This window comes from Hyperolius riggenbachi, chromosome 8 (genome assembly GCF_040937935.1).
Source record: "Hyperolius riggenbachi isolate aHypRig1 chromosome 8, aHypRig1.pri, whole genome shotgun sequence".
Taxonomy (NCBI): Eukaryota; Metazoa; Chordata; class Amphibia; order Anura; family Hyperoliidae; genus Hyperolius; species Hyperolius riggenbachi.
The window spans coordinates 60,687,444-60,713,860 of record NC_090653.1 but is presented as its reverse complement, the minus strand read 5'-3'; the positions used below and the strand labels follow the sequence as shown (position 1 = coordinate 60,713,860).

At 45.1% G+C, this 26,417-nt stretch overlaps 1 protein-coding gene and 1 long non-coding RNA gene across 4 annotated transcripts in view; one reads left to right on the top strand and one right to left on the bottom strand.

Moving 5' to 3' along the window:
• Positions 1-26,417, top strand: part of PLEKHG2 (pleckstrin homology and RhoGEF domain containing G2) — a 193,479-nt gene that overhangs the window by 39,385 nt on the left and 127,677 nt on the right. Inside the window, exon 2 of one of the 3 annotated variants that reach the window (XM_068250463.1) lies at positions 9,182-9,252. The exons of 1 other annotated variant lie outside the window; for it this stretch is intronic. The gene's annotated coding sequence lies outside the window, so the exon portion shown is untranslated. Of the gene's footprint in view, positions 1-9,173; positions 9,253-26,417 lie in introns of all 3 variants that reach the window. One more of the 3 variants, XM_068250461.1, reaches the window with a different exon arrangement.
• LOC137528836 (uncharacterized) overlaps positions 1-26,417 on the bottom strand; it is a 167,128-nt gene that overhangs the window by 70,427 nt on the left and 70,284 nt on the right. The gene's annotated exons all lie outside the window — the stretch shown is intronic.

The window sequence follows — 26,417 nt, the reverse complement described above, 5'->3', positions numbered from 1 at the left end:
GCCGCGGCGAACTGCGCAGGCGCAGAACGGTCGGCGTGGGACAGTCGGCAGCAAGGGGCTGGAGAAAGCCCCAGGTGAGTAAAGCTAATTTTACACAATTTGCCTGATAACTCCTTTAAGTGGAGTGAATGGGGTCGGGGAAAGGAGGGAATGGGAGGTGATAGGAGGGAACATCACAGCAAGCCTGCCTCTTCCTGACTGGAAATGTGACAGTAGTAGATTGTAGCTGAAAGACAAATTTTTCAAGGAGTGATTATGGGGGCTGGGAGTAATGAGGATAGGAATGGACCATGCAGAGGTATGTGAAGCCAGCTCAAACATACCTCTGTACTTACCTTAGGTAGCTTTGCCTTGGATCAGATAGCAACTTCAGAGCAATAATTAAAGTGAAGCCAGACTTTAGAGGATCTGCATTTCACATAATTGTAAATTTGGCATCATTATTTGTAATTACGATAATCATAATGCAAAAAATACGTAATCAGGAACTGTAAATTTTGTGTAATTTCATGCTGATTTTAGAAGTTAATAGCAAACCCCATACATGCTATCATCATCAAGATTGCTACGAATGTTAGTAGTGGGAATAAGTCAAAGGCATTTTTTTTTCAAAAAGACCCTGTAGTTATTGAGACGATCGAGTTTGTAAATGCAAAGGAAAAATGTTTTTTTGAACTGTCATTTTTCCTTTGCATTTTTAAAATGGATTTTCTCAAAAACTACAAGTTCTTTTTCAAAAACTCTTTATTTGTTTGTTACCATTATTCCCCTTCAGGGCCGGGCCGAGGCATAGGCTGGAGAGGCTCCAGCCTCAGGGCGCAGTGTAGGAGGGGGAGCACAATTCATTCAGCTGTCATTCCTAATTGTGTATTAAGCAGAAAGAAATAAGAAAAGGGGATACATGCATAGCAGTGACTGCAAGCCAGATAACTAGATATTAAGGTGTTGGGGAGGTTGTGGGCCCTGTGGCCCTCTTAGTCTAATAGCAATCCGTGTGTGACAGCTGAGGTGGGAGGGATGGAGGGGCGCACTTTGGTGTCTCAGCCTTGGGTGCTAGAGGACCTTGCCCCTGCTCTGTTCCCCTTAACATACGTAGCAATTAAGCTTTGCTATTAACAGCTAAAGTCGGCACAAAATGATGTGAAATTTTGAATATACGCAAAATGACGTGTGGATTAAGCAAAATCAGTTGAATGTCCATATCGGAACTACGTATGGCCATAATTGCAAAGATTAACTGAAATTGTGCGTAATTAACAGATTAAGATCATCGCTAATGGTGACACTATCGTTGGGGTTCGGAAATAAAAGAAAAGAAAAAATCCCTCCAACCAAATCCCACACAGTAGGAAGCTCAACAGTGTTTCTAATCCTTCCCCACGCTAATGCCATTAAATTCTCAGTTTTGGCTGAGGACTCACTTTGATGTTTATCTAGCATGCTTACGAGCTTATTGAAAGTGAGGTGTTATACGCTTTCTGCGACTGCCTGTTTATATTCAAATAGGCTGTGTGAGAAAACATTTTTTTCCTTTTTGTTTTGTGTGGAGCGCTGAGGCCTCTCGCGCTAGCTCACATTTACCAGAAAGACGCTGTTACGATATCTGATCCAAAAGTATTTTTGGAAACATGTCAGATTATTTAGAAACTGATTGTTTCCATATTTGGAAGGGTCAGAGAGCAAAATTTTAGAATGCATGTGTAATGCACACCGTGGCGTGTACACAATGTACTGTGTGTGTGTGAAACGCACCGTGTCATGTGTTACCCGCGAGGCCCCTCCCACACCAAGTTATTCCGTAAACACATCTTGTTACTAACCCATTTATGTTTGTAGGAGAGACGCTCGCTGGACGCATTCTTAGGAACGCTATACTAAATACTCGTGAGGGTGTTGCCCTCAAAATAGTCCCAGTTCTTCGTGGTCTGGATTCCGCAAAATTTTGAGAACATTCCTTTGAGATTCTGGTCCGTGTTGAAGCGATTGCATGATGCAACGTTTGCAGATTTGTCAGCTGGACTTTCATGACAGAAGTTTCAGATTAAACCATATTGTAAACCACCACCAGCCTGAACTGCTGGCACAAGGCAAGATGGGTCCATAGATTCACGCTGTGGACATCAAATTCTGACCCTGGTATCTGTGTGCCTCAGCAGATGTCAAAACTCATTGGGCCGGGCGTGGCTTATTACAATTGTAAAGAGTGGTTATCCGAGCTACACAATTGTCACAGTTTAAAATCATGGCTAGAAGGACAGAGCCAGCATGTAGTTTGTAGGTTCTAATGGTGTTTGTGTGGGTCTTCTATGGGTAGTTCAGTTTACTCTCACACTCAAAACACATATTTGTAGATTTAAGGTGGCCATCGATCATTAGATAGATCCCTCTCCGATCAAATGAGATCAGAGAGGAATCTAATACCAGCCCACACATTACAGACAGATTTTTAATAGATTTCAGCAAGCTGTACCCAAAGCCCTCACCCCCCCCCCCCCCAAAGTTTATGTGTATGTCAACCCCCTCAAATTCCACCTTTACTCATCACGCTGGTGTGAGTCCTCACCTCCTTTGGAGTCCTGCCATCTTTTCAATTGTCACTGCAAGCGTCTGAACCATGTGACACCTGGTGACATCACTACTTGCTCCGGTGTCACGTGGTACAGGCACTCATGGTGACAACTGAAAAAGACACCGGAGGAGGTGAGGATTTGCACCGGCTTGACAGGTGGGCCTTCAACACTCATCATGGGCCTGGGGGACACCAGCCTGGGGTCTGTTGAACATGGGTAAATTGAATTCCATTTATCCGCACACCCGATCGAGCCCTTGCGATCGAGCCTATCCTATTGTTCGACTACTAAAAAATTGACATTTAGAGATTTAGAGAGAAATTGTAACAACAACCTTCCCCCCCCCCCCCCCCTCTAGGTATACTTACCTCCTATTGAGGCTTCCCCCGATCCTCCTAAGCCTCAGGGACCCAGCGCCTCGCAATACAGCCGACAAGCCTTCAATATTTACCGGTAGAAATAGTTGAGCCCGATCGAGTCTGCTCTACGGCGCATTAGGATTTAGAGGCTTCCTCCTCCTGAGAGAAATTTCTCCTGGGGGGAGGAAGGTAAGGGGGGGGGGGGGATTTACAGATTTTAAGTATTTTCTTGCTTGCTGTTTAAAGTAAACTGAATCAGGAGGACCCTAGATTTTTAACCATGAGAAATAAGGTACAAAGGCTAGTTCATCCGATAACCATTAAAACACTACTTTATTACAACATATTGTAAGGGGGCTTTTAGGACCATTGTAGTCCCTTACACACCCCAATGAGTTCTGGGTCACCATGAGCTTGCTGGTTAGTCTGTGCCTCTCGGATTTACAAGCCCTACTCCATAGAGCCAAATTAATCCATGCCATGCACTGATGAGGATCAAACAATCCGAAACAGTCTGTATGCATGTTGGATTATTATGGCTCTGTACATATTAACAAGCTGACACATCATTGCATTCCAGCGGTTCTGGAGGTGTGTTTAGCTTCTAAGGGTACAATGGTTAATTTGCATATATTCAGCAGTGGTGCCTGGGAGACATCTCGAGCTCACTCCAACCTGAATTATCGCAAATTCTTTCTGTTTTAGGAAAGCAAACTTTTGTTTTATATTAAAAATCACACACACATGTACTTTTTCCATTACAAAACCATCACATAATATAAATTCATATCTGTTACAATTGCACCAAAATTATCCCGATATGATCAATTTTTGAAATGGAGTAATGTCCCTATGTTTTCCAGTCAGATCTAGCCAGATCCGACAGACAACCTTCTAGGGACAGTTGTATCCATATAAGTCTTACATCACATGTAAATATTGTTGAATGCCTGGCGAGGTAAATATTAATTTCTCTCAACACGTTTTGTGAACTTTAAAACATTTAGCGTTCACTTCCTCAGGAGGACAATTTTTTAGATTATATACGATTATAGAGTCTTTTCTATAATCGGTATTAATTGAAGTCATCTAGACCGTTCCAAATAGTTTGCCAAGTCTATATCAATCGACAGTTCATCTCAAACGAACAGTCCTGGATTTCTAGTTCAATGTTGTATCAAATGTCTTGCTGTCTGCATCGCATAATGGTGTAGGGAAGATTAATTCAGCATTCAGGTACCCTTTACATACTTTAAAAAAGCAGTATTCTTTTCTTAGTTGCTACTGTATGATGGTGTGGGAAATCAGAACTGTAATTTCACTTTAACCTTTGTTTGGTTGTTATGGCAACACAGAGATTGTCCTCTCCTCCCTATTTCATATTGGAGGCCCATTGTCTTTCATCACCTAGGGCAGTGTTATCTTTGTGGACAGCCATGGGTGTGAATGTTTCACAGCAGTCCCGCTCTGCAAGGAAATTGCACAGGATTGTTTTAATTTGTATTAATGAATCCTGGGAAGCTGGGTTTTCTTGGCACAGAGCGGCTGCTTTATTAATGAAGGTGTGTTAATATGGATGTCAGGAAGGAAGGTCACTCCATAATCCAGTCTAGGAGTAGCCTGGCTTCTGCATGACTTTGTGCTTCATTACTGTGTGTGGACGTTGGCTCTCGTACAAGTTGGCTATTATGCAACATTTAAAATATGCCACCGGTCAGCCCGCTGCAGGGAAGTCACAAGCAGACTCAGCTTCTCTGTCTGTATAAAGGACACCTGCTATTAGATCAAGAAGGAAGCAGGAAATGTGGGCGTCTGCGGCTAATTGACGATCTGGGCGCCCAATAATATCGGCAATAGGGCGCCCAAATCAGAAATGTAGGCGACTGATATATATCATTTTGAATATTAGAAAGTTATAGTTTTTGACATTTTTATCATTTTGAAAATTAAGAATTTATAATTTTTGATCTTTTTTTGTATTAACAAATTATTCTTATTTTTGTTTTCAAATGTATGGTTTTGAAAGTTATAAGGTTAGGAAGGGGTTTTTTAAGTTTAGGTGTCAGGAAGGGCGGTGTTAAGGTTAGGCGTCAGAAGGGGGGCTTTATGGTGAGGTGTCTGGTGCGGGGTTTTAGGCTTAGGCGTCAAGAAGAGGGGTTGGAGGTTAGGCATCAGGAAGGGGGGTTTTAGGGTTGGGTGTTGGATGGGGGAGGGTTCTTTGTGAGTGTAGGGTTAGGTCAGGGGTGTCGAACTCAAATACAAAGTGGGCAAATACAAATACAAAGTGGGCCGAAATTGAACACTAGATCCTAGTGTTTACTGGCCACCTCCCTCCCATATAAAGTTACCTTGTGTCGAATGGCCTCCCTACTCTATACAGTTCATGTTGTCTAGTGCCTCCTCCCACAGGTCAGCGAGGTGACAGTAATGGGCGGGGCTTACCTCTTCCACTGTTGGGTCTTTCCGACACTCCCACTGCGGCAACTAGATGTCCTCTGATCTCTGCCCACCTCTCTGAGATCACACGGCTATATCACTGATACTAACATCAGCAGAGTACCATCCGTAGCACAATTAGAACAACCAGTGGTTAATGGGTAGTGGCAGTTTTGATAAGGGAACGTATTACATTACTTGCATAATGTCCAATACGATTGCACTACCCAGGTACTGCGGGTCCCGCTTATTGCACAACACGCAGTACTCTCCTGCCGTTAGTACCAGTGAAACACTGCATGCATACTGCAAATTTATCGGCAGATCGTGCATCAGGCCCTATCCTACATGTCACCACCCATAAATAATCAGAAAGTCCCCCTGTTCTTAGCATACATCTGTGATCAATAAAGACTGGAATTTTAACTATATGTATAAATGGATGTATAGGCTCTACTACAAAAACATGTTATTTGTTCTTGCCTCTGTCACTGAAGTGGTGGAAATGGTCCCAGAAGGACACAAAGGACATCAATAAAACTCCAAAAGAGTTTCTCACCCCTCCCCACGCCATCCAAAAGTACAACTTTTTTCCCCCAGAAGTATGACTTTAACCCATTATCAGCTTCAAACAAAACTGCAGGGAGCTTAGTTAGTTCCTTTTTTTGTATAGCACTTTTCTCCTGTCAGACTCAAAGCGCTTGTGAGGCAGCCACTAGAGAGCACTTAGTAGGCAGCAGCAGTGTTAGGGAGTCTCGCCCAAAGAACTCCTTACTGAATAGGTGCTGGCTTACTGAACAGGCAGAGCCAAGATTTGAACCCAGGTTTCCTGTGTCAGAGGCGGAGCCCTTAACACTATCCAGCCAGTGCCACATTCACCTGTTCCATATGGCTTCTTCTCTTCCTCCACCGGCAGCTCTGAACTTCCGTCAGGTCTTCAAGGTCCCAATCACATCCAATCACGTGATATGACGTGATCGGGATCCAGGAGACCATGTCAGCGTTACAGCGCCACCCTCTGGTGGAAAAGGAGTGATGGAAGAGATGGAAGAAACTCTTTTATCACGCCTCCTCCACCAGCGCTGTGGCGCTGACATGGTCTTATGGTTCCTGATCACGTCATATCATGTGATCGGAACCCAGAAGACATGTCGGGATTTTATTGCTGCCATGGTGGAGGAAGAAGAAGCCGACCCAGCCGTCCGGACAGGTAACTATGAAAGCTCCATGCCGCCACTACTACAATGACAAGCCTGACAGGCTGGGGAAGGCACACTTCCCCAGCGGCAGAAAAAAAAAACAGCCCTGCAGCCTATTTGGCTGCTAAAGGGTGAAAGGACCCATGAATTGTTAAGAAATACTATTTTTTATTTCAGTGATTGCACAGCAAGGTTGTGGTACTTGCTGCTGCATTACGACAGTCCCAGCTGTCTCAGTTCACGTTTTTAGAGTACAACAACTTTCCTCAGTCTGTCTCCTCCTTCCAAGGACAGCCGTCTGCAGAGAATCTGCTCGCCAATCAAAGAGACGTTCTACTTCTCGCACATGTGGAAAATCGGAGCCGAGGGCCTGGTGGTGCCACTTCCATTACTAGGAGTTTAAAGAGACTCTCATGTATGGACATTGGCCTCAATTCACTAAGCTTATCTCCTGTCTTTAATAACGTTTCTAGAATTATCACCTCGGTGATAAGGCATGTAGTATTCAGGAAACATTTTACCCCAGGCAAACCTAAAGTTAACTCTTCTGTCTTTAAAGGGAACCTTAACTGAGAGGGATATGGATGTTTCCTTTTAAACAATACCAGTTGCTTGGCACTCCTGGTGATCTCTTTTGCTGCAGTAGTGGCTGAATCACACACCTGAAACAAGCATGCAGCTAATCCAGTCTGACTTCAGTCAGAGCACCTGATCTGCATGCCTGTTCAGACACAGGATCAGCAGGGGAGTCAGGCAACTGGTAAAGGAAAAATCCATACACTTCTCAGTTTAGGTTCCCTTTAAGTTAAGGTGAGATCTCTAAAGTTAAGGTTTCAATCCTTAAGATAACTACAGAATTCTAAAAATAAAGAAAGGCTGTTAATTAACTGCATGTGAAAATAACTACAGAGGAAATAACTAAAGGTGCGTACACACGTCTGATTTTTCCAAACGACTGGTCGTTCGGACCAGTCGTTTCGATGTCAAATCGGGCGTGTGTTCAGCTGATAACGCTGGTTTTGACGGATCCGATCGGTCAAATCCAGTCTTATCAGCTGAACGATCGTTTGTACACAAGCCCGATTTGACGTCCAAACGACCGGTCCTTTAGACGTTCAAACGACCGATTTTTTGGAAAAATCTGACGTGTGTATGTACCTTTAAGGACTGAAGTGATAAGATAACTCTCTCACTGTGAAAACGTATCTCTACACCTTAATAAGGCAAGCTTCTTTAGTGAATTAACACTAAACATACCGATCGATGTGTGGTGATAAGTTTTCTCTTGCCTTATTATCTCCAACATGATCTTAGTGAATTGAGGACATTGTTTAAAATTTCCAACCCCTGTTAATTCACTATAGCGTTTTCTCAGATACCGGTAGGCAAAGCTGTTTGCCTTGTGCAATTACTTTCTCTGCCTCTTCGGAAACAGGCTAAACATAGTCTTATCAACTGCCTGAAGACATTACTGGAAATATAATATGGTTGCATATGTTAAATGGAAAACTGAAGGCTTTCCAATCTGAGAGCAGCAAAATAAACAAAATTAGTTTAATCAGGCAGTAAAATAGACAGCCTGTGCAGGGTCCTTCCAGTTACAGGAACAGCTGAAAGGAATAGAGCTATGCAGATGAGCTCTGTGAATCTAGCCCCCCTACAATCAGAACAGATAAAAATTCCTTCATGTTTGGTTGGTGCTATGTTTGAGCCCATTTGTGCTGCAAAAATTAAGATTTGTGCTGCTTTCATTTTGAAGGTAATAGCAATAATTTTTTCTCAGACAATTGACCCAGCCCTCGTACAACAACATACAGACTGTATGACAGTATGGTTGGATAGTGTTGTGTTTGTGCAAATTTGTGCTGCAAAAATCATCATTCTATCTTTTATAGTTTTTGAGCTATTGAGTTTTTAAAAAGGTCAAAAGTTTACTCAGCCCCCTACATCGCAAAGGGTGAGTGAGGATAGAGACACATCGTAGAGTGTTTTTTCGGTCGTCTCCGTTTTTTAAAAAAAATGCTTATATTGACCTACATTCAAATCACAGCAAAATTTATTGCGATCTTTGCATTTTTTACTGAATTTTACTGCGATTTTAATGCAAGTCAATGGAAGCTTTTTTTTTTTTTTTTTTTTTTTATTAAAATGACCCAAAAAACACTCTCCGGTCTGACAGGGCCCTGAACTTTTGACCTTTATAAAAACTTGAATATCTCAAAAAGTATAAAAAATAGAATGATGATTTTTGCAGCACAAATGAGCACATGCAGGAACCACATTAGATGTAAATGAGCCCATTGATTAACATAGGCTGTCATATCTGGAGACCATGTGTAAATCCTTCAAGTGTTAACCCTGACTTAGTTTCCTGCAAGATAGCTTAAAAATCCATTGTGGACAAAGCAGGGTCAGATAAAAGGTAGTGCTGTGATAACTGCATGATATTAGATCCTAGGCCTTACTTCTTATTAAGCTGTTCTATGTTGGGGCTCTCAGGGTCTGTCAAGATCATACAGCATGCTAATCTTTCCTGTCCATTTTTGTGATATTTCCGATACTCACCATTTCTCAGTACTAGTCTATCTAATACTTTCCTATCTTTCCAGCCTCACAGTTACTAGGGTCTTGCTCCGCATCAGAGTTTGCATCTTCTCACAATGGGATGAAGATATGTGACCATCTTTGGTGAGTATACATTTGGTTTCTGTATTCTGACAGCCTGGCTTCTTAGAGCCTGTTTTATTTGTCCTGAGAGCCTGGTTTCTGTGTCCTGACATATATTATTTTAGACACTGATCAGTGACAGATAAGACTCAGCTTTACTGCTGCAGTACTGGCCACAAAGTGGTAAACCCTTAACAGAAGGAGGAAATAGGAGAGGTCAGGTGATCTGGCTGCTGCCTTCTCCAAGGTCCATCCAATCTCATACAGGCGATCAAAGGATAGGAGGAGGAGTTTGGACAACTGTATCTCCAATAATATTACACTATTAACTCTATAGGAAATAGAGCTAGAGAAGCTAGATAGCTAGATATTGTAAATTATGTTTTGCATAAAATACAGATGTCCAATGCTCAGAACTTTGTGTATTGCCTATTGATGCAAATTTACTATCATACGCAATAAAAAAAATGGGAGGCCAAACTAGAGCTTTAAGTTTCCCTCTTGCTTCTGCTTTGGAGATATCAGATTATGAGATTCCACTGAGACTATGAGGTCACCAAGGAGCCTGTCCATCATTTATGTAGCAAACTAGACACAGGTCTCCCTCAGTGATGACTCATCTACCTAGTAGAGATGACTCTGTTGGAACTCCTGGGACTTTTATTAGCAGACAGATTCCAATGAAGTGAGGAATACTCTGCTTGTAGGCAGGAAGTCTAACATAAGTGCTGTCAGAAGGCTGCAGCTCTCAGGAGAATTGGTTGATTCCAGGGTGAACAGATCCTATAGACAGGAGCATGAGTGAGTCACCAGAAATGCATACAGGGCCATTGGGAAATGTATACAAAGAGGTAGGTAAGAAAGTACATAGACAGAGCTGATTCTATTGGTAGCTTCTCAGATATCAGGGCAGAAGATGAGTCAGTGGGGAGATCTGAAACCAGGTATGGAACAAAATAACTGGAGTGGGATGTAGTTAGTAAGTGTGGTTGTCTGCCATTGCGAACACTTACGTGGAAGCATACAGACCTTAGTCAGATCCTACAGTGTGTTTGAACCAGGAGGACCTGGGAATTCACACTGACGCAATCTAGATGGTGATAAGGCGCCAGGAGAATGCTGCCATCTGGGGTTGGTCAACACCATAGGCGAGCAGTCTTTACCCCTAAACAATGATCGTCTGCTCCTTCCCTGCTCTATTACATGGGAGGGTCAGACGAGTTCGGCAGAAGTCGTTGTGGACTCCGGTTCTGCCGCAAACCTCATCGATTACGATTTCGTAAAAAGATTGGGGATACAAAAATTAGTGGACAGAACCTGCGGCGCGTAGCGCCGCGGCAAAAAAATGGGCGTGGCAATGACCGGATGAGGGCGGAGCTAACTGTAACTTAAAGCGAACCCGGGGTGAGGGTTTATTTCCTTTTAAACAATACTAGTTGCCTGGCGGCCCTGCTGATCTATTTGGCTGCAGTAATAAACTGAATTACACCAGCAACAAGCATGCAGCTAATCTTCTCAGTTCTGACAATATTGTCAGAAACCCCTGACCTGCTGCATGCTTGTTCAGGGTCTATGGTTGAAAGAATAAGAGGCAGAGGACCAGCACGGCAGCCAGGCAACTGGTATCGGAGCAGTGCTTTTCAGCGCTGCTAGCTTTGGGCGCAGCCAGCGCCGCCATAGACTGTAATGGGAATCAGTCTATAGCGGCGCTCAGTGAGGAAGGTCGGCTCCGTCAGAAGACGGAGCCGAAGTTGTTTAAAAAACACAATAATTCGGCCTCCAGCAATCGCTGGAAGCCGAATTATTTCAATCCCCCACTATCCATGTCGGCCTGGAGGGGGAATAGTAATTAAAACGCCCCGGACTTGTGCAGAAGCAGGACCAGCCATTTAACAGCTGGATCCTGCGCCCAAGTCTACCAGCGCCGTATTCAAATGTACGCACTGGTATTGCTTAAAAGGAGAGAAATATGGCAGCCTCAATATTATTCTCACCTCAGGTTCCCTTGAAAAGTGCAACGCAAAGACAGTGGGCCCAAGTTTTGGTGACCCTTTCCCCAGAAAATTCACATAATTGTGCAGGTTTTCTCAAGAAAATACACATATATGCCCAGAAAATACGTGCAATCATGTCGGCAGATATGCCCAGAAAATACGTGCAATCATGTCGGCAGATATGCCCAGAAAATATGTGCAATCAAGTCGGCAGATATGCCCAGAAAATACGTGCAATCAAGTCGGCAGATATGCCCAGAAAATACGTGCAATCAAGTCGGCAGATATGCCCAGAAAATACGTGCAAACAAGTCGGCAGATATGCCCAGAAAATACGTGCAAACAAGTCGGCAGATATGCCCAGAAAATACATGCAATCAAGTCGGCAGATATGCCCAGAAAATACGTGCAAACAAGTCGGCAGATATGCCCAGAAAATACGTGCAATCATGTCGGCAGATATGCCCAGAAAATACATGCAATCATGTCGGCAGATTTGCGAAGAAAATACATGCAATCATGTGGCAGACCTGCCCAGAACATACACCTGCTAATATAAATAAAACAAAAACATTTACTCACCTGCAGCAGCAGACCTCCTGTCCCAGCCTCCATCCGGCGCGCAGCTCCCATGGGTGGTTGGGTGGATAGGTAGCCTAGTGGGTGGGTGAGTGGGTGGGTGGGTTGGTAGCCTGGTTGAGTGGGTGGGTTGGTAGCCTGGTGGGTGGGTGGGTAGGTAGCCTGGTGGGTGGGTGGGTAGGTAGCCGGGTGGGTAGGTAGCCTGGTGGGTGGGTGGGTAACTAGCCCGGTAGGTAGGTAGGTAGCCCGGTGGGTGGGTAGGTAGGTAGCCTGGTGGGTGCGTGGGTAGCCGGGTGGGTGGGTAGGTAGCCTGGTGGGTGGGCTGGTAACTAGCCCGGTAGGTAGCCGGGTGGGTGGTTAGGTAGGTAGCCGGGTGGGTGGTTAGGTAGGAAGCCTGGTGGGTGGGTAGCCGGGTGGGTGGGTAGGTAGGTAGCCGGGTGGGTGGTTAGGTAGGTAGCCGGGTGGGTAGGTAGGAAGCCTGGTGGGTGGGTAGGTAGCCGGGTGGGTAGGTAGGTAGCCGGGTGGGTAGGTAGGAAGCCTGGTGGGTGGGTAGGTAGCCTGGTGGGTGGGTAGGTAGGTAGCCTGGTGGGTGGGTAGGTAGCCTGGTGGGTAGGTAGGTAGCCGGGTGGGTAGGTAGGAAGCCTGGTGGGTGGGTAGGTAGCCTGGTGGGTGGGTAGGTAGGTAGCCTGGTGGGTGGGTAGGTAACCTGGTGGGTGGGTTGGTAACTAGCCCGGTAGGTAGCCGGGTGGGTGGTTAGGTAGGTAGCCAGGTGGGTGGTTAGGTAGGTAGCCGGGTGGGTGGTTAGGTAGGTAGCCGGGTAGCCGGGTGGGTGGGTAGGTAGCCTGGTGGGTGGGTTGGTAACTAGCCCGGTAGGTAGCCGGGTGGGTGGTTAGGTAGGTAGCCGGGTGGGTGGTTAGGTAGGTAGCCGGGTAGGTAGGTAGGTAGCCGGGTGGGTAGGTAGCCGGGTGGGTAGGTAGCCGGGTGGGTGGTTAGGTAGTTGAGTGGGTGGTTAGGTAGGAAGCCTGGTGGGTGGGTAGGTAGCCGGGTGGGTAGGTAGCCGGGTGGGTGGTTAGGTAGTTGGGTGGGTGGTTAGGTAGGAAGCCTGGTGGGTGGGTAGGTAGCCGGGTGGGTAGGTAGGTAGGAAGCCTGGTGGGTGGTTAGGTAGTCGGGTGGGTAGGTAGGTAGCCGGGTGGGTAGGTAGCCGGGTGGGTAGCTATCCGGGTGGGGGGCCCGACTCCTATCCTCCCTCCCTCCCTTCCTTCCTCACCTCGGGGGGCCCCCTCCCGATATGCGCGGCGGGAGAGTGAGCGGCAAATGCAGGAAGTCTTCAGGGCTCTCCAGGCATCCGCTAGAGGCCCAGCCGCTGAGTCTCCAATATGTCTCCAACTGGAGACATATTGGAGACCAAGCGGCTGGGCCTCTAGCGGATGCCTGGAGAGCCCTTCCTGCATTTGCCGCTCGCTCGCTCTCCCGCCGCGCATATCGGGAGGGGGCCCCCGAGGTGAGGGAGGGAGGGAGGATAGGAGTCGGGGGGCCCCCGGGAATAAAATAATAAAAAAATAAAAAAATATTAAAAAAAAAAAAAAAAAGTACTTAATGCCATGGGCCCCTGAAGAAAACGGAACTTCAGGGGCCCTCGTGCGGCGGCACGGCCTGCACGGCCGTATGTCCGCCCCTGGTTCCTGGTTATGCCCATGGCAACCTCCACCATTGTTCTTGGTATGCCCTGGTTGCAACTCCACTCCCCACAGATTGACTGGGTTTCAGGTCAGCAGCTGGAATGGTCAGCCTATTGCCATCAGCATTGCTTGGGCAGAGTGGCAGTTCGTGCTACCAAGATAAAGGTTGGAGGAGTGGTAGTGCAGGTTAAGGCAGAAGCTGTGGTTAAAGATGCCAAGCCTGAGACCGGCTTACCTCGAAGGGTGGTCAGGGCACCTGCGGAGACGGTGGAGGACTGGATGCCTAGTCTGGGCCCTTGCCAGCGAGACATTCTAGGGGGTAAAACATCTTGTCAGACTTCACCGGGTACATTACAAGATTTACCCGTGTCAAGGAAATCCCGGACCCTGAAAAATCAGACTGGTAAGAGAAAGTCTGTAGAGTGGGAGTTTTCTCCAGGGGACATGGTGTACGTGTCCTCTCGGCATGGGGCCCCGAGGCGATTATCGACCAAACTGGGTCCTACATTCATAGGACCATTCCTAGTGATCAGGAGGGTTAGTTTTGCCACCTATGCTGTCGATCTCCCAGCCAGTATGAGAGGTGTAAGATCAGTCCATGTGTCTCTGTTGAAGCCAGCAGTACACGTGGACTCCCCTCCCTCCCTCCCCGTGATGGTAAGAGATCAATCGGAATGTGAGACCGAAAAGTTTCTAGACCCACATTCTGAGAGACCTGGTGGGAAGTGTCCGGAGTCCACTCCTCGGGGGGGGGAAGTACTGTGAGAAAACGCGGAAAAGCCGCCGAGTGTACTGACAGCAAGGCGGCTGGCTCCGCGTCCAGCGCGGCGGTTTGTATGCAGCAGCATGCGTCTGATACTATGATAGATCGCGGAAAAGCCGCCGCATGTACTGGCAGCAAGGCGGCTGTTTCCGTGTCCAACACAGCGGTTTGCACGCAGCAGTATGTGTCTGGTGTGGCTGGCTCTGTTAGTGCACCTGGATGGAAAGCTACATTCTATCATTGTATTATTGTTCAGACTAGTTCCAGGTTGCTGAGACAACGGACCTCGCACCCAAGACTAGGGAACTGTATTATCATGTATGTTATATTCCAGACTAGTTCCAGGGTACTGAGACCACGGACCTCGCACCCAAGACTAGGGAACTGTATTATCATTTGTGTTATTCCCAAGACCTGCTTGGGACGCCCATCTTCCAGGGGTCACTAGTCACCGGGTCTTCTCGCTATTCAGCCTGAGACTCCGCCCCTTGGAAGTCTCAGGCTGCTGCACTTTCAAAGGAAGGTATTTCTCATACTGCCAAGGACCACCTGCTCCTCGGGTGGTCCTCACTCAAAGTTATTACTGTTGCACCAAACACTCACACTATATACAGTAGGTGTCCAGAGGTTAGTAATATATCTGTATTATCGGTGATTCTGCAGATCATTAATAATCGGGTATACATCTGTATTCTTGGTGATACTGCAGATCGCCAATAATCAGATTCTCTCTGCGTGCTGACACCGATCGTTACAGTAAGTAGTGGAGACTGGAGAGATCATGGCAGACAGCAATAAGGCAGAATACAGGAACAAGCAGAGGTCAAAACCAGGAGTTAGAAAGCCTTTAGGTGAGGCAGGGTAACACAATCAGCGAACAACTAGTGAAATATGAAGACTAGGGGACAGCAGGAAAGAGGAGCCATGGTATAGAAACAGGGTTGAAACTTAAAGAGAAACCGTGACCAAGATTTGAACTTCATCCCAATCAGTAGCTGATACCCCCTTTCTCATGAGAAATCTATTCCTTTTTTCAAATGGATCATCAGGGGGCTCTGCACAGCTGATATTGTGGTGAAACCCCTCCCACAGTGTGATGTCTCAGCGCCTCACAGCACTGAGGTACTGACATCACACTGGGGGAGCCTTATTGCATTGTGGGAAATAACAGCTGTTTCCAACTGACAAAAATGCAAGCATCATCTCCTTCCAGTGACATCGCCTGCCAGCAGTAAAAATGTCACCATGTGATAAATGTCAGAGATCAGGGAGAGGAAAGATTTTACAATGGGCAAACACCGACTAAATCACTTATACATAAATAATTGTAAAAATTAAGCACTTTTTTAATTACATTATTTTCACTGGAGTTCCTCTTTAAAGAATATCCAAGATGAACCTTGGGTCAAAAGATAAAGACTTACCTAAAGAGAGGGAAGCTTCTGGATCCTATAGGGGCTTCCCATGCCTTTCTCTACTCCTCCATTGTCAAGAGCAGGATCGTACATAAAGCACCCTAGGCTGGTGCCTGGGGCCCAGTGGGTGTCAAGAAGAGGCCCAGTTGCCGTCTTCTATGATGTCATTCTCACCCTTGTTTATCCAAAGGACTATCATTGGAAGCCAAAACTACTATGCTGCCTTGGGCCCTGTTTAGGCTTATTCCTTCTCTGAATCGGACAAATTTCCCCTTTGATCTGATGGGAAAATTGCATCGTGTGTTGCCTTAAAAATCAGCACTCGGTACTGGTGTTCAGTTTTGGGATAGCTGAGGAACTGTAACCAAGGATTGGACTTCATTCCAATCTATAGCTGATACTCCCTCCCGACACTCCCGCCGATCGCATTGCTCTTTCTCCGTCACAGCTAATTCGCCCTGCTGTCAGTATTACAGCAGAGCTCCGTGAGCCGGTCAAGAGCCAATTTCATAGGCGCCTGACCCTGTTGTCAATGTGAGCCAATCTCATTGGCTCACATTGATCACAGGGTCAGGAGCCAATGAAAACGGCTCCTGACGGGCTGACAGAGCTCTACCGTCATAGAGTCGGCAGAGTGGGTGGGCTGAGGCGACAGGTGTGTGGCATGAACGACGGTAGCGGCGATTCAGTGCGGCAATTTGTTTGTATGCGCTTGTTTCTGGTACCAGCTGTCTTTGGTCCTTAAAGGACAACTATCAAAGTTAACTAAAATTCTAAATGCCACAAATATTCCCAGTAACTACTAGACAGTAGCAATACAAAGGCTTTTTTTTCATCTTTTAATTTCTTCTGAGAAGAAAATATGACATTTACAGAGAACAGTTTTCATTGTGGGCATTAGTATGGAGGACTGTGTCCCGCACATCCAATATACAGAAACAATCTTCACTGGCTCTAATACTGTGAGTAAAATGTGTTCAGAATTTTATAAAGCAGAAATATAGCTTCAAATGTGTGTAAATAATCATCAGCTGCAGCTCTGTCTGTGTGCTCCTTTCTCTCTCTCTCCCTCTCTCTCCCTTGTTGTATAAAGTAAACAGTATACAGCCAGGTTACAGTTCAGCTCTAACCGTACCCCCACCCCCCACCTGATGCCGACACAAATTGTTACAAATTGTCACACAGGCTGTGACGAGAGACTTCTGAAGAGATTTCTAATGTTGCTGGCTAAAAGCTTTATTAGGTATGTGGGGTTTACAGAAGAACAGTTTCTTGATAGTTGTTCTTTAAGGGGCCAGAGACTGCTGGTACTGAAGGGGTTAGGATGACTCCAGTTACCTGAGTAAATTGTAGGTTTGGTTGCTTAGATATTCCAAATTCTTTTATTTAATTTTTATTGCTCAAAAGGTGGATATAAACTTTATTTTAGTGTTACAACCTTGCAAGATTTCACATGTCTGCAACAAATAATACGGAAACCATGTGAGATTTGTCCGCCTTGCTTGTTCACTGTCCCCTACATAGTTGTCACCCATGATGCTCAGACAAGGGAAAATCAGGCTGCTTATGTGCTGCATTACACAGCAGTCTATACAACAACACTACGAGATATTGCATAATCTGCTGCTAGAGGAGTCTGTGGAATGCTGCACAGCTATGCTGTCCCTTATGAGCAAGCAGAATTCTCAGTGCTGACCCAAATTCTTCCAGGCAGACCTGGTCAGGGGTGACCCAACCCATCTTTGTTTAGACCACTCCCATCACAATTAGTGATTTCTCTTACTATCTCCTCCTGACAAAGAGCTCATTGTGCTTGAAATGTCAGCAAGCTCCGCATCTCCCTCTCGGTACGTATTCACTTTCCTTCTACAGTTGTGCTGTGCTGTACAGCCCTTTACTATCTATGTATTATGCCTTATGTAGTCATACTTGCATGTGAGCAACTTGAATTAGCTCTAATCGTACAAATAAGCTGTTATGTGCAAATGACTTACTACTGAAATTGCTTCATGCAATCAGATAACCCGCTGAGATTGAATGGAAGTCACCTGTCTTTGACCAATGTGTGTATCCAAAGCCGGGAACGGAGAGGAGAGACACATCAGGCTGTACACTGCAGGCACTTGCACTACGCTTACCTCCCTCTGCTTCCTCCAAGACAGCATCTCCTCCCTGCTGGCCCGCAGCATCCCAGCTCTGATCCCCGGGATGCCGGGTATGTGCTGCACCAGCGCTGCATCACTCTCCCACTCTCAGCAGATTAGTGATGGGATCATCAGCCACACGTGAAGTGCTGCTTCTTCTCTGACTACAGCGACACCTCACGTGACCCGGCAGCACGTAACAGGTCACATGATGCACCGCTGCAGCCATGAATACAGGATGCTTGATGGCCAGATGGAGATACCATCACTGGAACGCTGAGAACAGGTGAGTGAAGCAGCGCCACACATACAGGGAGGGGTATATATGGTGTGCTGATATAGTGGATTGTTGACTTTGTTGGGGCAGAGCCTATGCCACAATATCAAGCACCCGACTCTTGGTGACTGGTGTGTCCACTCACAATCTTCGAAAACTATAATTTTAATAAAGGTGTTCAGTAATTTTAGTAGATCATTTTGATCGATTCTTCCAGTGATGTTGTTGGTAGTAACAACATTATTACTTAAACTGCAGTATAGTAAAGCAACCACAAGATGTGTAATGTGAGGTCATGATCTCTATGGTATTGTGTTTTCCTGTAGTCATTCTGTGCTCCTCTCAATTCTAAGTAAGCTGCATTACCTGATGGTTGTGTATGATTTAACTCAAGTTTTTTTTTTTTTCAGTAAAAGCTAACTTGTTATACTGGGTGACTATCTGCATGTAGCTACCACTCTGCTCCATCAGATCTATTGTCCCCTAACCTATCTGAACAATAAGCTTCCAGTCAATTTTGTACCCTTTCAAGATGGTGATTGAGGATGGTGGTAATTTTTCATCAAGTTGATACGGGATGGAATAGTAGTTGATCTACAGCAACATTGCTCTGTACTGCATTGTACAGTACTTTGGTAGTTGCAGTGATGGTAGGCACGAGATTGAGTAGAGCAAGGTGGTAAATTGGAGTATGGTTTGCCGAGGCACTGCTTGAGTTGGGTGCCAGGTGGTGTCGTTAGTAGTAAAATATTGGTAACATACATTAGTGATAACAAAAATGTGCTTTCTTAAAACAAAAAGTACAGTGGGATGCGAAAGTTTGAGCAACCTTGTTAATCGTCATGATTTTCCTGTATAAATTATTGGTTGTTACGATTAAAAATGTCAGTTAAATATATCATATAGGAGACACACACAGTGATATTTGAGAAGTGAAATGAAGTTGATTGCATTTACAGAAAGTGTGCAATAATTGTTTAAACAAAATTAGGCAAAAAAATGAAATCAATATTTAGTAGATCCTCCTCTTGCTGAAATTACAGCCTCTAAACGCTTTCTGTAGGTTCCAATGAGAGTCTGGATTCTGGTTAAAGGTATTTTGGACCATTCCTCTATACAAAACATCGCTAGTTTATTCAGGTTTGATGGCTTCCGAGCATGGACACAGGGCCGTTTCTTGGGCGATCGCCCTGGGCGTGGACCGGCATGTACAAGAAGGGGGGCGCAGGCAGAAGGACATAACCGCTAGGCGCTAGGGAACCGGTCACGTGCGGTGCAGCCAAATGGAAGAAGAAAGAAGTTTACCAGCGCGATCACCTTCCTTGACTCCTCCTGGGCTGCCTGCGTCAGACGTCAAGTCATCATCACGTCACCACCGCGTAATGACACCTGATATCCTGTAGCGGTACTGCAGGCTGTCAGTGCGCAGCGCCCATGGAGGAGTCGGCTTGCCAGGGCTCTCTTCGACTGTGTGCTCTCCTGGTCCCTGCTTCCTCCTGGATGAGTGGCTGGTCACTAGTAAGGAGGCAGATCTAATTGGAACCTGTGACTGTGTGACTGTCCCAAAAGAGTAAGGATTTGCAAGTCCATGGGGTGGGGCAGGGGGGGGGGGCAATTCTTACACCCTCGCCCTGGGTGCAATTTAGCCTAGAAACTGCCCTGCATAGACAGCTCTCTTTAACTCATACCATAGCTTTTCAATTATATACAGGTCTGGGGACTGAGATGGCCATTCCAGAACATTGTACTTGTTCCTCTCCATGAATGCCTTAGTGGATTTTGAGCAGTGTTTAGGGTCGTTGTCTTGTTAAAAGATCCAGCCTCGGCACAGCTTCAGCTTTGTCACTGATTCCTGGACATAGGTCTCCAGAATCTGCTGATACTGAGTAGAATCCATGCATCCCTCAACTTTGGCAAGATTCCCAGTCCCTGCACTGGCCGCACAGCCCCACAGCATGATGGAACCACCACCATATTTAACTGTAGGTAGCAGGTGTTTTTCTTGAAATGCTGTGTTGTTTTTCCTCCATGCATAACGCCCCTTGTTATGCCCAAATAACTCAATTTTAGTTTCATCAGTCCACAGCACCTTATTCCAAAATGAAGCTCGCTTGTCCAAATGTGCTTTAGCATACCTCAAGCGACTCTGTTAGTGCTGTGAGTGGAGAAAAGGCGTCCTCTGCATACAGCATCTCCTTGTGTAAAGTGCGCTGAATGGTTGAACAATCCACAGTGACTCCATCTGCAGCAAGATTATGTTGTAGGTCTTTGTTGCTGGTCTGTGGGTTGACTCTTACTGTTCTTACCATTTGTTGTTTCTGTTTATCCAAGATTTTCCTTGGTCTGCCACTTCGAGCCTTCAATTGGTCTTCAATTTCTCAATATGTTCCTAACTGTGGAAACAGACAGCTAAAATCTCTGAGACAGATTTCTGTATCCTTCCCCTAAACCTGATGGTGAAACAATCTTTGTCATCAGGTCATTTGAGAGTTGTTTTGAGACCCCCTTGTTGCTACTCTTCAGAGACATTTAAAAGAGGAGGGAAACTTACAATCGACCCCTTAAATACTCTTTTTTATAATTGGATTCACCTGTGTATGTAGGTCAGGGGTCACTGAGCTTACCAAGCCAATTTGAGTTCCAATAATTAGCTCTAAAGGTTTTGGAATCAATAAAATGACAACAGTGCCCATATTTATGCACCTGCCTAATTTTATTTAACCAGTTATTGCACACTTTCTGTAATTGCAATAAACTTCATTTTACTTCTCAAATATCACTGTGTGTGTCTCCTATATGATGTATTTAACTGACATTTTTTATCGTAACTACCAACGATTTACAGTGGCTTGCAAAAGTATTCGGCCCCCTTGAAGTTTTCCACATTTTGTCACATTACTGCCACAAACATGAATCAATTTTATTGGAATTTCACGTGACAGACCAATACAAAGAAGTGTACACGTGAGAAGTGGAATAAAAATCATACATGATTCCAAACATTTTTTAAAAATAAATAACCGCAAAGTAGGGTGTGCATAAGTATTCAGCCCCCTGAGTCAATACTTTGTAGAACCACCTTTTGCTGCAATTACAGCTGCCAGTCTTTTAGGGTATGTCTCTACCAGCTTTGCACATCTAGAGACTGAAATCCTTGCCCATTCTTCTTTTCAAAACAGTTCCAGCTCAGTCAGATTAGATGGACAGCATTTGTGAACAGCAGTTTTCGGATCTTGCCACAGATTCTCGATTGGATTTAGATCTGGACTTTGACTGGGCCATTCTAACACATGGATATGTGTTGTTTTAAACCATTCCATTGTTGCCCTGGCTTTATTTTTAGGGTTGTTGTCCTGCTGGAAGATGAACCTCCACCCCAGTTTTAAGTGTTTTGCAGACTCCAAGAGGTTTTCTTCCAAGATTGCCCTGTATTTGGCTCAATCCATCTTCTTCCCATCAACTCTGACCAGCTCCCCTGTCCCTGCTGAAGAGAAGCACCCCCAGAGCATGATGCTGCCACCACCATATTTGACAGTGGGGATGGTGTGTTCAGAGTGATGTGCAGTGTTAGTTTTCTGCCACACATAGCGTTTTGCATTTTGGCCAAAAAGCTTCATTTTGGTCTCATCTGACCAGAGCACTTTCTTCCACATGTTTGCTGTGTCCCCCACATGGCTTATGGCAATTGCAAACTGCAAACAGGACTTCTTATGCTTTTCTGTTAACAATGGCTTTCTTCTTGCCACCCTCCCATAAAGGCCAACTTTGTGCAGTGCACGACTAATAGTTGTCCTATGGACAGATTCCCCCACCTGAGCTGTAGATCTCTGCAGCTCGTCTAGAGTCACCATGGGCCTCTTGACTGCATTTCTGATCAGTGCTCTCCTTGTTTGGCCTGTGAGTTTAGGTGGACGGCCTTGTCTTGGTAGGTTTACAGTTGTGCCATACGCCTTCCATTTCCGAATGATCGCTTGAACAGTGCTCCGTGGGATGTTCAAGGCTTTGAAAATATTTTTGTAGCCTAAGCCTGCTTTAAATTTCTCAATAACTTTATCCTTGACCTGTCTGGTGTGTTCTTTGGACTTCATGGTGTTGTTGCTCTCAATATTCTCTTAGACAACCTCTGAGGCTGTCACAGAGCAGCTGTATTTGTACTGACATTAGATTACACACAGGTGCACTCTATTTAGTCATTAGCACTCATCAGGCAATGTCTATGGGCAACTGACTGCACTCAGACCAAAGGAGGCTGAATAATTATGCACACCCCACTTTGCAGTTATTGATTTGTAAAAAATGTTTTGAATCATGTATGATTTTCGTTCCACTTCTCACCTGTACACCACTTTGTATTGGTCTTTCATGTGGAATTCCAATAAAATTGATTCATGTTTGTGGCTGTAATGTGACAAAATGTGGAAAACTTCAAGGGGGCCAAATACTTTTACAAGCCACTGTATATAGGAAAATCATGACGATTAACAAGGTTGCCCAAACTTTCGCATCCCACTGTATTTGCAATAATTCTGGTTGGAGTGAGCTCCAAGATGTCTCCCAGTGCATCACTGCTAAAATATGCAAATTACCCATTGCACACCTCCAGATCTGCTAGAATGCAATGATGTGTCAGCTTTTTAATATAACAGAGCCAAATTAATGCAACATGCATAGAGACTGTTTCAGATTGATTGCTCAGCAAGAAAAGTGATTCCTCAGCTCTACCGCAAAGTAATAGATATACCAGGGAGTCGACCAGTCCACACCTGGATCCCTCTTAGGTGTGTAACATTCACAGCAGCAAAGACAAAACGACTGGGTCTCCACCTGGATTTGTGCAAAATTGCTGGTTTATTGTACCATAGTAACAGAAAAACCGCACGATGTTTCGGCCAGCGGCAGCGATGAGAGCCGAACTGAGCAGCGCCAAATTAATATGCAACCGAATTTTATGTCCTTTTCAACCATTTACATAATATATGGGTCACCCAGAAGTTGGTGGATTTGGGGACTGCAGCCCCTTTTCATCTTCCTGAACAGCTAACTTTTTAATTTAGTGTTATTTTTGTATGTTTGTTGTATGTAATTTATATTTTTAATATTATACTATTGTGAAATTAAAGTTAATTTTCTAATCTCACATGCATCCAAGAGTCAACCCTTTTCCTGGTACCTATATATTATTAATCGTTGACACGGTGCATGCAAGCTTTTTATAGTTTTTTTCCATCAACTATTTTGTGTTTGTCTTATTAGTCGCATGGGCCATTGTACCAGCCATATTTAAGCAGTTTTCTTCACACACATCTAACTGTTTACAGCTCTTTTCATTTTTTTTGTGATTTTCCACTTTGTGATAGCTAGATATTTGTAATATTTTTGGGTGGTAAAGCTCATGGAGGTGATTTTAGGGAAATCAGTTGAAACAGACTGATAAAGATCCTTCAGGGAAGCCATACTAACTATTGCAGTATCTCCTCTAAACCTTCCTACTGGAGAGTATTAGAGCTCCTCCCCTGCAGGAAGTGACATCACTAGTCCCAAGACCATGCAGGAAAGGTACCAGCATTGCCAGTAGGTAATAGTGGAGAAATAAAATCCCACACAAGGTTTCTGTGCATCTTTGGAGGATTGCTTAGCTATATAGCTCTGTGTGAATGCCCTGTATGCTGTTTCTGACTATACAGTACTTTGCCATATTCACTCAATTACATAAGTAAGCCAGGAACAGCTGTGGACAACAGTTCCACTAATATACAACAGGTTCGCCAGCAGTAACCTCTAGTGACAGGCAATTACTCATCTTCCCAAACACTGCTGCGCTCCCAGGAAATAGACGAGACTGTCAGCTGTGAATCTCCTCTTCACACTGTCTCAATGCCTCAGCTGTGAATGCCATGATACCTCAGATACTAGAGAGACAAGGCTATGTAACTTTACACTGCACACACTCTTTGTGCCAAGCCACACACTAGGAAAGGTGCTGTATATAAGTGGGAAGATTATATACATAGAAAAGGGGAAGCAGGAAAAAGGGTGCGGCTAATGGACGATTTGGGGCATAGGTGCTAATGCAAATATTGGCTATTGGGCGTCCAAATTTCTGCTTTGGGCACCCAACAGCCAATAGCTAGATAAATAGCGGGCGACAGGCCCGTCTAACTCAAATTTTCCTTTTTGAAAATGAAAACATAGTTTTTGACATTTTTTGTATTGTTCAAATTTTGTATTTACAAATTTAAAACAAGCATTTTGAAAATTATAAGGTCAGGAAGGGGGGTTTTAGGGTTAGGCGCCAGGAAGGGGGGTTTTAGGGTTAGGCGTCAGGAAGGGGGGGGTTTAGGGTTAGGTGTCAGGAAGGGGGATTTTATGGTTAGGCGCCAGGAAGGAGGGTTTTAGGGTTAGGCGTCAGGAAGGGGGGGGTTTAGGGTTAGGTGTCAGGAAGGGGGGTTTTAGGGTTAGGTGTCAGGAAGGGGGGTTTTAGGGTTAGGCGTCAGGAAGGGGGGGTTTAGGGTTAGGTGTCAGGAAGGGGGTTTTAGGGTTAGGCGTCAGGAAGGGGTTTTAGGGTTAGGCGTCAGGAAGTTGGGTTTTAGGATTAGATGTCAGGAAGGGTGGTTTTAGGGTTAGGCGTCAGGAAAGGGGGTTTTAGGGTTAGGCGTCAGGAAGGGGGATTTTTGGGTTTGGTGTCAGGCAGAGGGGTTTAGGGTTAGGCATCAGGAAGAGGGGTCTAGGGTTATGCATCAGGAAGGGGGGTTTTAGGTTAATCCATCAGGAAGGGGGTTTTTAGGGTTAGGCGTCAGGAAGGGGGTTTTTAGGGTTAGGCATCAGGAAGGGGGGTTTTAAGGTTAGGCATCAGGAAGAGGGGTTTTAAGGTTAGGTGTCAGGAAGGAGGTTTTTAGGGTTAGGCGCCAGGAAGGGGGATTTTAGAGTTAGGTGTCAGGCAGAGGGGTTTAGGGTTAAGTGTCAGGAAGGGGGGTTTTAGGGTTAGGTGTCTGGCAGAGAGGGTTGGGGTTAGGCGTCAGGAAGGGGGGTTTTAGGGTTAGGTGTCAGGAAGGGGGATTTTAGGGTTAGGTGTCAGGCAGAGGGGTTTAGGGTTATGCATCAGGAAGAGGGGTTTTAGGGTTAGGCATCAGGAAGAGGGGTTTTAGGGTTAGGTGTCAGGAGGGGGGTTTAGGGTTAGATGTCAGAAAGGCGGGGTTTAGGTTTAGGCATGAGGAAGGGGGGTTTTAGGGTTAAGCATCAGGAAAGAGGATATTAGGGTTAGGCATCAGAGGGTGGAGGGTTCTGCGTGAGAGTAAGGTTAGGTTAAGCTGTAGTAAAATGTTGTAATATATACCAGTGTTTTACTATCGTCATTAGCAGTGTACAGTAAATATTTTTTTGTTTTCATTTGGAGCCCAATTCACAATAGTATTTATTGTTTAGACTTATAATGGCTTCACCAGGCGCCCATTTTTCCTCACTCCTCTATTTCATGTACATGGTTTGAATTTATACAGGGATGTGCTGCTGTGTTGCTGCTGCTCACCTTGTCAGATAAACCTGAGCCTCTCTTTGGCCTTATTTATCTTTCCTGGGAAAAGTATTTGCATACCTGAAATATTTATCTCTGTAAATAACCTCTGTTTTGTGTTGTCAGAGAACACGTTTTCCAAACAAAATTCTGCACGTAGGATAAACAGATACCAGGGAAAGATGCAGCAGATACAGAAACACCCACCAAGGCTGTGTTCCCACTTGTGCTGAGAATGGACATTTTTTGTCAGTTCTACGCTCATCGCAAAACTGACAGTGAACGGATCCTGTGTTGTATAGGAGCCATTCAGTGGCGTAGCTAAGGAGCTGTGGGCCCCGATGCAAGTTTTACAATGGGGCCCCCCAAGCACTCTATACAAAACAATTGATACGGCGCACCAAAATCTGCCAATGGCAACTACAGTCTCAGAGGTGCAAGAATGGGATGGGGAACAGTTTGTTAATGATTACTACTAATCAAAGTATCTATAGAAGTGATTATTATGAGCACAGGACCAATAGAGGGCTAATACTGTAGTTGAGGAAGGGCCCCCGATGCGGTCGCAACCTCTGCAACCCCTATTGCTACGCCCCTGGAGCCATTTACACTTGTCAGTCTGCAGTGGATCTATTGGACTCATTGCACTTCTGTGAAGTCCTCGATAATCCCGGGCAGGCGGATTATTATTATTTGTTTCTTTTATATAGCCATATTACTCAGCACTGTACAATAAAAAAGGTTACAGGCAAAGACATTGTTACTAGGGGTGACAGATAACACAATACAGGCAGTAAGCAGTAAGATATACCATGGCTCCCAACA